Here is a 14,676-nt window from a genome sequence, read left to right on the forward strand (position 1 = left end):
GTTTCAAATAAATAAAAATAATCCATTATGAAATTTTTGTCATTTTTATTATTTTTAATGAACCTTTTTACTTATCTTCTTGGGCTTTATAGCAGCAAAACTATGGTCTAGCTACTGTATTGTTTTTTCTTAATTGAAATGAAGAAAGATGACTAGCAAAATAAAGATTTGTACATTTTTTGGTTTGTTTGACCATCCATTCATCCATCTTCTGTCGCTTATCTGGGGTCGGGTCACAGGGGGCAGCAGCCTAAGCAGGGAAGCCCAGACTTCCCTCTCCCCAGCCACATTTGCCAACTCTGCGAGGGGGATCCCGAGGCGTTCCCCGGCCAGCCGAGAGATATAATCCCTCCAGCATGTCCTGGGTCTTCCCAGGGTCTCCTCACAGAGGGACGTGCCTGGAACACCTCACCCGGGAGGTCCAGGAGGCATCCTAACCAGATGCCCAAGCCACCTCAACTGCTTCCTCTCGATCCAGAGGAGCAGCGGTTCTACTCTGAGCCCCTCCCGGATGACTGAGATCCTAACCCTATCTCGAAGGGAGAGCCCGGCCACCCTGCAGAGGAAACTCATTTCAGCCGCCTGTATACGAGATCTCGTTCTTTCGGTCATGACCCACAGCTCATGACCTTAGGTGAGGGTAAGAACATGAATCGACTGGTAAATCGAGAGCTTCACCTTCTGGCTCAGCTCCTTCTTCACCACGATAGATCAGCGCAATGCTGCACCGATCTGTCTGTCGATCTCGCGCTCCATCATTCCCTCACTCGTGAACAAGACCCCGAGATATTTAAACTCCTCCACTTGAGGCAGGATCTCACTCCCGACCTGGAGAGGGCAAACCACCCTATTCCAGCTGAGGACCATGGTATCAGATTTGGAGGTGCTAAATCTCATCCCAGCCGCTTCACACTCGACCGCAAATTGCTAAAGTGAGAGCTGCAGATCATGTCCAGATTATGACCAGGACTACGTCATCTGCAAAAAGCAGGAACCCAATCCTGAGGCCACCAAGCCGGATCCCCTCAACACCTCGGCTGCGCATAGAAATTCTGTCGATATAAGTTATGAACAGAATCAGCGATGGCGGAGTCCAACCCTCACCGGAAACGAATCCAACTTACTACCGGCATTGCAAACCAAGCACTGACACCTATCGTACAGGGACCAGACAGCTCGTACATGGGGGTCCGGTACCCCATACTCCCGGAGTACCCCCAACAGGAGTCCCTGGGGGACACGGTTGAACGCCTTCTCCAGGTCCACAAAGCACATTTTGACTGGTTGGGCAAACTCCCATGCCCCCTCCAGGACCCCAAAGAGGGTATAGAGCTGGTCCACTTTTCCGCAACCAGGACGAAAATCACACTGCTCCTCCGGAATCCGAGATTCAACTGTCCAGTGGACCCTCCTCTCCAGGACCCCTGAATAGACCTTACCAGGGAGGCTGAGGAGTGTGATTCCCCTGTAATTGGAACACACCCTCCAGTCCCCCTTCTTAAAAAGGGGGACCACCACCCCAGTCTGCCAATCCAGCAGCACTGTCCCCGATGTCCATGCGATGCTGCAGAGAAGTGTCAGCCAGGACAGCCCCACAGTATCCAGAGCCTTAAGGAACTCTGGGCGGATCTCATCCACCCCCGGGGCCTTGCCACCAAGGAGCTTTTTGACCACCTCAGCGACATCAGACCCAGAGATAGGAGAGTCCACCCCTGAGTCCCCCAGCTCTGCTTCCTCATCAGAAGACGTGTTGGTAGGATTGAGGAGGTCTTTGAAGTATTCCCTCCACCGTCCCACAATGTCCCAAGTTGAGGCCAGCAGCTCCCCATCTCCACTGTACACAGTGTTGATGGAGCACTGCTTCCCCCTCCTGAACTGCCGGATTGTGGACCAGAATCACCTCGAAGCCATCCGGAAGTCTTTCTCCATGGCCTCACCAAACTCCTCCCATGCCGGAGTTTTTGCCTTGGCGACAGCTTAAGCCGCATGCCGCTTAGCCTGTCGGTACACATCAGCTGCCTCCAGAGTCCCACAGGCCAAGAAGGCCCATCCCTCACTGCTGGTGTCCACCAACGAGTTCTGGGATCATGCCACGAAAGGCACCAACAACCTTACGGCCACAACTCCGGCTGGTCGCGTCAACAATAGAGGCACAGAACACAGCCCATTTGGACTCAATGTCCCCTGCCTCACTCAGGACATGTTTGAAGCTCTGCTGAAGGTGGGAGTTCAAGCTCGCTTTGATGGGGGACTCAGCCAGACGTTCCCACCAGACCCTCACAACACATTTGGGCCTGCCAGATCTGACCAGCTTCCTCCCCCACCATCTGAGCCAACTCACCACCAGATGGCGATCAGTTGACAGCTCTGTCCCCCTCTTCACCCGAGTGTCCAAGGCATGTGGCCGCAGGTCCGATGGTATGACTACAAAATTGATCATCAAACTGCGGCCCAGTGAGTCCTGATGCCAGGTGTACACTCTTATGTTGCAATATGGTGTTTGTTATGGACAATCCATGACGAGCACAGAAGTCCAATAACAAAACATAATTTGGGTTCAGAGGGGGGGGGGGGGGGGGGGGACATGTCTCCCAATCACTCCTCTCCAGGTCTCATTGTCATTGCCCACGTGAGCATCGAAGTCCTCCAGCCGAACAATGGAGTCCCCAGAGAGAGCACCCTCCAGGACTCCCTCCAAGGACTCCAGAAAGGGTGGGTACTCTGAACTGCTGTTCTGTGCATAGGTAAAGTTAGAGTTGGATGTCTTCATTTTCCAGCAGGGAAAAATGTCTAAGCTAACAGCTTAAAATGGATAAATGTAAATTTTTAGCCTTCATTGTTTGTATTCACTAATACTTACAGTGTAAATAATCATTGTTTGGTTGAAACCAAATTGATTTACAGTTTTGTCCGTCACTGTCATGCTGATGAACAGCCACTCATACTGCGTCTGCATTGTTTGCCGAGACCACTCAGTGATCTCTGTGTTGTTGTTGTTGTAGAATAACTTCAGTTCTTCATCTGAGATGGAAAATGAGAACAGCTGTGAGTTTTTAGAAGATCAACAATGGGGTAATATATGTTGCGTACACAGTATCAGGTGGGGCATGCTCGTGCATCTGCTAAGAACAACATGTTCTGTGCTCACCGGAGTACATGATCGACTTGAAGGAGATGTTGCAGCTCTGAATGTCAAATGGAAATTTGTGTACGTGCATCTTACAGGTGCTGATCACGACTTGGTCATTCCTATATTCAACCCAACCATGACTCCTTATGTTGACATAAGGACTTGGACTGGCTTTGTCCTGTTCTGTCCTGTTTCACAGTAAACACACATGATGCTTTAACTGATTATTACATAGTAAAGCTTTTTTTTTTTCTTCTTCTTTTTTTTCTATGAATAACAATTTTAAAGTGGAGTATTGAATTTCAGTTCATTACTTTTTTCCAGAATTTATGTAAAAAGTGTATGTCTGAATAAACATAAGTGAAGTGAGGATGAAGGGTCACTGAGTGATCACATGATAAATAAAAAAAATTCTCTCAAAATTGACCTCAGTATAATATTTCATTTTGTGTTTTTTTTTATTCATTTCTAAAATTACCATCCTTGCCAATAAATTAATTGTCTACACTTATCATATTACATAAATGAGGCTCTGTGCAACAACATAAGATGAATTTTCTGTAGAATTGTAATTGAACAATTTGTACAGATGACATGAATCACAACTTTGGTCAAAAGTTGTGGTTAGAATCTCTCTGCATCATGTTAATCAAGTTCCTGAAGTTCTTCAGAATTTCTCCAATCACCCTATTAAATCCATAAAGCTTTTCTACAAGGTCAATGGGACGAGCTGATGACTGGATTTATGCAGAACCTTCTCTTTATATGATGAACTGGAAATAATTTTGAGATGCAAAATATCAATTAACCCTGCATATGGTTGGACAAATACATGAACTGAATTAACAGACATGTTACCACACTGGTGGCTGAACAATAATGTTCAACCATTTAGCTATTTTATTTATGTAGGTGGATCTGTAGAGGTAAGCAAATGTGCATGAAGCTTACATTTCTTCTATGGTCAGATCTGGCATCCACAAGAGTTTTGTGGGAACTAATAAATGGTCAATTTCACAGAAGTCACTTGGATACCACCAAATGTGCTCATTATCCCATCTCTACATAAAAACAAGAAAAAACATCAGTTATGCCATTACAAGAGGTATGAAAGGATTGTTTTTCACGTGAAGAGATGAAGGGATACAATATGAAGCAATTACATTTCAATGACAAAACTCACCAAATACATCCAAACGTAAGAAATGAACATCTGGTCAGTCTCTCTCTGTAAACAAAGAAAATAGTTTCTCTGAAAATCTTTTATTTTGCACAAATAGCAAATAGTTACTGACAACACACTTAGTGCTGTTATTTTCTCATTTATATTTGATTTTTTAGCCCTTTTAGCCGCTTTAGCCCAACTCAAAAATGGTATTTCAGTATTAAGACTTTTGCTAACTGACTGTACATGATAAGTATCTGAGATGAGGTATTTTTCTTTTGTGGCAACAATAGTACATACCTTGCATACATAATACTGAGAAACAACCTTCTGTCATGAAATGAGAGGAGATGGCTAATCTGCCTGGCAAATTAAAATACTTCAGTGCAAATTTGACATCCAAACCTGGACATACTCTACCAGTGGTAACTATCCAGATGGTCCACAGAGAAAGTGTGATTCTTTTGTTAGCCATTGTCTTTAAGCACTTAATTTATTCTGAAGAATCTGAAAGTTTTAAATCTTGTATCAGGGATTGTCTCTATTAATGAAAATATTTCTGATAGGTTTCTAAGACTTTATTTTCACACTAATATGATGAATAATGATTTCCTTTACAATATGGGTTGTCTGCAACCCTGATGGTTAGATTTCTCTAAATGACCCATGCTTTTATGTAAGACATTAAATCCAAGAATTGTTAAGTGCTTCGTGTAAACTAGATGACACATAGGCCCCTATTAAAATGATGCCTTTTATAATCTTTTTCAGCAGCATGCTGCTCTTGTCTGCTTTTACTGTAGCAGCTTTACTGTGTTCTTTTGGCAGACGTACATTAAATTAATATAATTGAAGAAACACATTCAATTAAATCCAAATGGCAATTTACCAATTTTGCACATTTATTTTTAATGAAACTTTAATCTGAAGATAGTAGGAATTAAAATTCTTTATAATTATTTGCCTTCAGATAACATACTGAAAAAAGACTAAACTGACCAAAAACAATCCTCTTTCATGTCACCAATTATCTCCATAACCTGATATGTTTGCTGTTTTAATGTGGTACATTTTAGATGTGTTTGCAATATTTTCAAGACAGTCAAACAGGTCACAGTCATTTTTGCCACTTAGTGGGGTGTGACTACTTATAACCAGAGTACAATCACATGCTGATCACATCATGTACGTTGTCATCTATTTTCTGACCAAAAGAAAAAACACAAAGTGGTCTTCTTAAATGGCCGTAATGGCCATCAGCTTTGTAACATACATCTCTCAATGTTTTGGTAAAGGCAGAATAAACCAGGACATGAAAATGAGGCTAAAGGCTACTTTAACATCTCAAACAAGCAAACAAATCAGTGAACAGGCCACTGATCTCTGGAAAATATACACTGGAGAAGAAATATTGGAACATAATTTTACAAAAAGTCTTAAGAACTCACCACATCTAGGATTGCATATATCTTCATTTCTAGAAATACCCATGTAAGATGACGGTGGTGTTTGACAGGTCGGCTCAGAGAGTACATTTCATTGTTTCCAGTCAGATTCAGGTGTTTTAAAACAGCATCGAAACTGCAGTTCTCTGCAATGTTCACTTCATTTGCTGAAATTATGTCAAGACATATTTGAGACAGAACAATAGCAAGATAATTATGTTGAATTGGGTGTCGTCAAGCATTACAGACAGTCCTAAATGTTTATTATTTATTTGAAAATAAATGTCAGCCACTGTCTGTGGGTGATTTTGTCTGTTTTATTCTTCATTATTCAGTAAGTCACTGCCTGTGGCTACCTGTAGGAACTGGCTCCTCTTGCAACCAACCCACAAACCTCCCCGCAATAAGTTGAATAACTGATATACATCCAATGCAATCATTTTTGCAGACAACTACATTTCAATAGATAAGAAAAAACTATAAATTTATACAGTCAATGAATGTTGCTTGAGTTCAGTTCAGAGGCATAAATATTTTACCCTTCTTTCAACACTGGATAAATACTAAGTCATGAATGAAACATTCAAAACAACATGTATACATGATTGGATGATGGCCTTTCATTTTTATATGATTTGTTTCTTACCTCGAATTTCTTCAAAGATTTGGAGAAAGTCCTCCAGTTTTGGATTCTCTGAATCAAATGACACTGACAGAAGACATTAAAGGACTTTACTTTCATGTGCACATATCTGCTGTTTTATACAGACATATCTGTTGTGATGTGTTTACAAAATACAAAATAAATACAAGTAAAACAAAGTAAGTAAATCTGTAAAGTAAATTTTCATAAATAATTTATAAAAACAATTCACTTTTGACCAAAACTAATGACAAAAACCCATCACTTTTCTGAAAATAATGAGACACTTTTAAAAATCTTAATATAACTTTATGCTTATGGCAGAATAAATGTGCAGTTTTTGTTTTGTACCTGGCATCAGTCCTATTGTTTGGTTGACTTCATCATAAAACTCTTGCTGCTCATAATCAGAGGCATTTCCACCTAAAATTAAAAAGAAAAAAACCCCAGAAACTTACATTTCATGCACATGATAAATTGCTGATGTCTTTTATGTTTTTAAAGTGAGATTTAACCCAGAAACAGAAGCAGTGATATCACGATACATCATTTGGGAAGATGAATTTATGCATATTAAAGGAAAGGTTATGAAAGTTTAAAAAATCCTTAATTTAAAGTTGACTTGACATAAACTTTTATCTTGCAAATAGTAAAATGTTATTTATATTTAACATGAAATCTGCATTAATAATTTTCAGATAAGGGTTCCATCATTTTAGACAAAAGATTGAAAAAAGCACAAATATTTATCATATTTACAATTATATTTATTTAATATTTTATTTAATTTCATTTTCTGAAATGTATAAAATTCAGAAATTAGTGGTGATGTTCTGATTTAAATTAATCAAATAAAAAATTTTCTTTTGATCAATGGCTGTAACATACCTTTTATTTTTTTGTATGAATGTATATATATATATATATATATATATATGTGTGTGTGTGCATATATATGTGTACATATATGTATATATGTGTGTGTGTGCATATATATGTGTACATATATGTATATATGTGTGGCTTTTTGGTTTGTTTCAAAAATACTTTAAAATAACTTATGTTTACAATTCACATTTATTAAACTATGACATATCCTACTGGCAGATCTGTCTAAAACAAGGTATAATGTCATTGCTAAGTTGATGGGTTACCTGCACTTTTTTTCTCACTTAATATTTTTTCAAGTGTGGGAAAAATAACTTTACAATAAATCAAAAAATCTTCCAGACAAACTATGGGTACCCTCCAAACATTTCTCTGCTTCTGTCAGCTGCCAGTTTTGCATAAATCAGTTCCTATTTTTAGCACTTAAGCTTTACAAACAAAACTGAAACCACGCCCACTGTATGCATCTGCAGCAGAAATTTCACATACGATTATTAGCAAAATGACTTTTCCTAAAACTTTCTACCATTTATGTGTAAAAACTCTCAGATTTTATTGAGTCACATCAGATTAAATGCATAAAAACCAAATAAAAAATAATGAGCCTCCCTGCATGAATTATACAGAATTATTTTAGCTTACCTGTGAGGAGGAGCAGAGAAAAGAAACCAATCAGCATTGTTGGAGGTCAGTGAGAGTCTCTGTCAACTGTATTCCTGTGCAGTTGTTTCCTGTTCCCCTCATGTCACTATAACAGAGGGGGCGGGCTGAACAAACCTAACTTAATTACCTTCAAATACTTGAGCTGAACTTGTTTTTATGACTTTGACTTTTTTTACCCATCATCAAAGAAACTGGCTTTGTCATGTAGGGACTCATCTTTTTCCAGTGATGAGTCAACTGGGAGAATTTTAAGAGCTATTTAGAAAATTAAGAAGAAATTAATGCATTTGTTGGTCTGTTTCTGGACTGTTTCTGGTCATCCATCCTGAGCCATTGGGAGGACAAAGGACATTTTAATAATTGATTAACCACAATGGCATCTTTTTGTTAACGTTTCTTCTAAAACTTATAAAGATTTTGGAAACCAACATGCTGAATACATCATAGATTTGTTTAAATAGAAACATTGAGCCAAATCAAACAGAAAGCAGTGTTTATATTGCATGTGATCAGATAAATGTGGCTTTGTATAAGACTGTTGCAAGAAATTACACCAATGCTTAAAGTGTGTGCAATAAAAATCATGCCCGGCATGGAAAATTCATTACAATACACTACTTCAAATGATGTTATTGTACTGGATTTTTACAAGTACATGCCATGTTCATCCTGTGCATGTACTGTATGATATTACATAAAACCGCTGTTTTCCCATTGCAATAAAAGGAAGTCTTAAATGTATCAAGGGAGCCATATGCTTCCTCATTAGCTTCGCTAAAACCAGGATGTGGGAAAACAAAGCTTTTAGAGTTGGATGTCTTCATTTTCCAGCAGGGCAAGATGTCTAAGTAAAGCCACCATTAGGCGCAAATGGCACTAACTGGTATCCATCAGAACAAACCTTCAGTTAAAGTTGCTGATGGTTTAATGAAGAAAAGGCTTTTTCATCAAGGATATACAGGATACTTTTTTTCTGAAAATGACTCATAATTGGCAAGTTTGATGTACACTGCATCTAAGCCGTTAGTTTAGCAAGAAACAAGTTTGGTTTGTAGCCAGATGAAATCCATCACTGCACTGATGTTAGCAGCCTTATGTAGTCTCATGTAGTTCCATGTTTCGAAATAGTAAGGAGCTTGTCGCTCTCTTTTGCTGACCCAACCTCTGCCCAAAAAGTCCAAGTACATATCAGCAACACAACACCCAAACAATCTAACACAAACGTCAAATGGTGGGTTTTGCTTGAAAAGAGAACTAAACGAGACAGTATAACCTGCTTTTTTTTTAATGCAGAGGGATGTAGTAATAGCTGATATTTGATAGGTGAATGTCACTTTCCAGGAATACCGAATACCGAGTCCAGATAAGCTTCACTTTACATGGTCAAACAGCGTTGTAACCCATAAGCATAAAAGGTAAGAAAATTTATGTTTGGTAAATTATTTCTTCCCTTTACTAATACTTATTAGTGTTAAATGATTGAACACCCCAAATGTGTCAATGTGTCAAAATCCCCTGCAATATTTTCCTGTTGGTGCTCACTCATGGTTGTTTGATGGATTAGATGGTTGTCCTCTTCTGCAGTCAAAAAGGAAAAAAGCAACATAAAATGTATTGACTTCGCACTGTCTGGGACCTTAGCATTGTGTGAAAAAAATCTATCTTCACAGTTCAGTTCACGCAACCCTTGTCAAACATACCTGAATCAAATGAATGGCTTGTTACCAGGTCTTTGCAGAGCTGGATGCAGCAGAGCAGAAGAGAGAATTCAGCTATTTGATTCAGGTGTGTTGGAGAAGGGTTGCACCTAAAAGTTGCAAGATGGTGGGCCTCCAGGACCAAACTTGAGCACCCTTGATATAATGCAAGACCTATTGGTATATTTAATGAGGGAAATAACTGTTTATATGTAAGTCCAACTTAGTCACATGACATTCAGTAAAATAACTTATACGCTGAGTTATATGCAGTATCACTCTGTTTACCCAGATTAGCTCCTAGAAATGTCTTATTTACAGAAGCAACAAGCCACAGTTGTGGTGATCATGATGCGTAAATTGATACGTGTTGGAAATGAGGAAACAACAAACTCAAAAATAAACACTGATGTGAAATGAACTGACATACTTAGTTCAGGAAAAGCTTCTTACAAGCTTGTCATATGGCAGCAGACAGGAGTTTATGTTATGTATTAGAATGATCTACCTTAATTTATTAAATATTGCCTTATTTAAGCATCTTTCTCACAATCCTTCTGGATTATTTGGCAAGGCACGTTTATTTATATAGCACATTTCATACATATGGCAACCAGTGTGTTGTACATTATCCAAAAAAAAACAAAAAAACAAAAAAAACCATACAGATAGAATACATACTGTGAGTTACATAACATGCAAAGAGATGTAAACAAGATCTACATCTTCATCATACTCAGCATCCTCCTTTACTCCATTACCATGATCAGTATATATATTTTGGTGAACAGATTAAAAAGAAAACTTCACTCATCTGTGACAAATAAAAATAAAAAGATGGTTTTAAGACCTAAGAAATCAGCTTTATAATTTGGCTCAGAGCCATTCAGATCTTTGTACAAAAGCATTATAACTTTAGAATCAATACTGTGGCGCACAAGAGGTCATTGTGAAGATTGTAGAACCACAGTAATATATTTTTTTATGGTCTTTGTGAAGAAAGAGTTGCATCATTCTGTATCAGATCCAGTTGACTTTGCAAAGTCTCTTTAAAGGCCTGTGAAAACTCCGATACAGTGGTCAAGTATAGGCAGGAATAAGTTTTTCTAGATCATGCTGAGCCATCATTATCAAGCAACTTGTAAACCATGTTTGCATTATGCAAGCCGGATCACCTTTAAGCATTGTGCCACTCTAAGAAAATCACAAGTAAAAACAAAATGATCATTATGACATAAAAAATGAAAAAGTATTTGTTAACTTTTCCAGCCAATCTGACCCAGTACCCACGTGTCCTCTCTTCCCTCTCGGACTTGAAAAGCAAAGATAAGGTTCTCTCCATCTTCTTCAGCTCATCTGAAAGCTTCTCCACGGTTTGGCGCTCTTCTATCTGATTACTGCTCCTGCCCTGCAAGACAGATGTGATACAGTGGTTTACAACTTCAAGAGTCATCTTTCACAAGGGCGGTTTTGTGTGGGTTCGCTGAGAGAGAACGTGCACTGGAATCAGTTTCTAACCTCCTTGGAAATTGTCAGCAGCTCAGATATATTTTCACTTGCAGGGCCATCATAGATACATCCACCCTGAGTCCAGCAGTTAACCTCTGAAAAGGCAGATTTTTTTTATTCATTTAACAGAATTTAAAGAAAATGATGTGATTTACAAGTTTTGACTAAAGCAAAATGACAGGAAATGGAGGTTTATGTATTTGCATTAGGTTCAAATATCTACCAGTGAAATCTTGTATAATATGACAGATCATATGAATTATCTGACAAACAGATTAGACTGATTGCAGAACCTGATAGTTGGAAAAAGCATATGGCATCCTGTTTTTATTTACATTTTACTCAGGATCTTGCTTTCTTAAAATTAGTGTTGAGAAGCATTCAAGAGCTCAAAAATATCATTACAACGTAACTACCAAGAAGCTGAACGTAGCCTTTATTGAACTCTCAAACTCTCACCTGTGTTGCGGCTGTAGAAGTTGGAGTTGCCCTGTTTACTACATTCATCTCTCAGGCTTCGGTCTGTGTTTATTTCATTGTCTTGAGAGTCTTTCTCAATCAGATACATCACAAAAATTGTCTCCAGGAGGCTGAGCATCATCAGAGCAAAGATCCCAATGCAGTAGAGTGCTGAAGGGAGCAGGCAGAACATGGAAGTCAATGAAGTCAGTGTGTGATTTTACTGCTCATATAAAATGCAGCACAATAAATGGGAGACTCTTTTTCATTACCTATAAGGGGAACCCTGTTAGATGAGGAAGGCAGAATTTCATTAAGGATAAGTTGTAGCACGGTGACAGCAAGCAGCACAGTAACTTTGAAGCTTAGCTTCTCCCCTCCTCTTTCTGAGATCATGAAAGAGGCCAAATCCAGACCCAAGAAGAAGAGCACGGGAAGCAGGAAGTTGACAACATACAAAATAGGCCTTCTTTTCATGTTAATCTGTAAAATTAGAAATAAAGATGATTATTAAGGTTTTTTGGGACTTTCCTTCTGTCGCTATTTAAGTTTATTTATACAGAAGAAAAAAACTCTTCACTTGGAGATACACATTGTTTAAATAAAATACAGAATGAACCACTACTAGTGTGTTCTAGCTTTTAAAGCGGGGGTGGGCAACTCTGGCCCTCCATGGCCTGAAGTAATAGTGTTAGTTTTAGTGGAGTGTTTTAAGCCTTGTCGTAAGACTCACTTTTATTCTTTGACTTTTAACACGCGTGAGTTGTATGGTCCTCTGTGTACTTTTCTTTATTTTTTATTTTTTTTATTCTTTCATTTTTATCAAATCATTTATTGGTTTTTACCTGTTTATTGGGCTTGATTTTATGTTTATTACTTTGTATTTACTGATATTTTAGTATTGTAACATTGTTTTTGTTTTATTCTGTGCAGCACATTGGAAACTGTTTACATTTACAAAATGCGCTATATAAATAAAGTGGATTGGATTATTTTCCCTGCTGCAACACACCAGACACACACCTGATCTAATAATTAGCAGACTTGTAAAGAGTTTGATGTCAGGCTCTGCACAAGTCTGCGAATTAGGTCTCATTTGTGTCAAATGTGTTGCAGCAGGGAAACACCTAACACTTGAAGGACTGCGGCCCTCGATGACCAGAGGCGCACACCCTCGCTTTAAAAGTACAGCAACTATACCACCCTAGTTTTACCTACAGTGTAAATGATGATGTCTGGATCAGCAAAATTACTGGCGTTTTTAGTGGAGACTGTCATGTTGATGAAAAGCCACTCATACTGGGTTCGCATCACATCACGAGACCACTCTGTAGCTTCTGAAGAGTTGTCACTTGCTTGCAGCTTGATTTCCATGGCTGAGGTGAAGACAAAAGCATTGTTGTTATATAACAAGGAAGACATGGATGGAAGTTTGTACACAACACATTAGTAGAGTCATCATCCCAGTTTTAGTCATGTATATCATGCACAATTTGAAGACCTCTTCAAATGTCACCTCATCATGAAACACAAATGGCCAGGATAAACAAAAAAGATTTAAAAACAAATACAAAGGACTGTCTAATATATAAAGGCAGCTTTTTCCACAGTTTAGGTGCTGCCACTGCAAAGGCTCGGTCCCCTCTGAGCTTCCGTTTGGTCTTTGGTAAAGTCAGGAAAAGTTGGCCAGCCAACCTGAGAGACCCAGAGGGTGTATTGGGACAGAGGTGCTCAGAGAGGTACAGTGGGGCAGCACCATTCAAACATTTAAAAACAAATAAAAGACATTTAATATGCATTATAAAGTGCGCGAGCAGCCAGTGATAATAAAACTGGGGTGATGTGCTCATATTTACATGTAACAGTTAAAAGACGTGAAACTGCCGTTTGTACAAGCTGCAGTCGAGGTAAAGAAGACTGACTCACCCCAAAATAAAGTGCACTGCAGTAATCCAGCCAGGTGGTTACGAAGGCTTGGATTACAGTTTCAAAGTGCGGACGTGCTAGAAAGTTTTAAAATCGTCGAGCTGCCTCAAATGAAGAAAACTTGTTTTAACCACTGAAGCTTTAATTCCTAATCTATTTTAAAACCAAAGTTAACAATCTCTGGTTTGCAGAATAATTTAAAATGATTCAGATCATTGGTGCATCAGCAGAGCCAGGACCAAACTCTACCATCACTGTTTTTCATTCTATTCTATTCATTCTACAGTCATTTAGCAGATGCTTTTATCCAAAGCGACTTACATACACGCTAATACCACGATAGGCACATCGGGGGGGGCAACGTAGGATTCAGTGTCTTGCCTAAGGACACTTCGGCACATAGTCAGGGGAATCGAACTCCCAAATTCCCAGTTACAAGCCAACTGCTCTTCCTCCTGAGCCACAGCCACCCTAGAGTCATTATTTATTTATTATTTAAAGTCATTAACCCCTTAACCGTCGGCGGCCCGCCTGCGGGCCGTTTTCCGGTTTTCTTTTTATATCACGCTCGTACAAAATCTTATATGTTTCCTATTTTAATAAAACTGCGCATGACGCACCGGTAGGCTCTCTCCTTCTGATTGACCCCATTTTTGACCAACTGGATTGATCTATGGTCCTTACTTAGCCAATAATACCCACTGAGTGTCAACCTAGGTGGTCTGACAATCACATACGTTTCCGCTTCCAGACCTCGCCCACCAGCTCTGATGTCAGTTCTGACCCCACTGCCGTAAAGCAAAAATTCCCGTCACGGCGATGTGCAGCTTCTGTGTGTAAGATGTGAAATGGCTTTATGGGGTCCGTGCGTAAACATTTGTGACAATGTGCGCACTTGTGTGCGTCCGTGCGCAAAAGCAGAGGAAGCCTTTTTTGTCCGCTTTTTCTCTGTATGAACTTTTGCAAAACACGCCAAAAAGCGGAAATACACCTGCGAGGAGGTGGTGGAGTCGTTTACGCGGAGGGACGGTGATTTTTACAGAGGAAGAGTCTCTGACTGCAGAAGAAGATGCAGTTCCTGCAGGAGAAGAGCATGAAAAGTAAGCACAAACCTCTATATGCAGCTACGGTGTCTTTATAAGCTGTTTAGA

Source organism: Telmatherina bonti (genome assembly GCF_933228915.1).
Source record: "Telmatherina bonti genome assembly, chromosome: 21".
NCBI classification, from domain to species: domain Eukaryota; kingdom Metazoa; phylum Chordata; class Actinopteri; order Atheriniformes; family Telmatherinidae; genus Telmatherina; species Telmatherina bonti.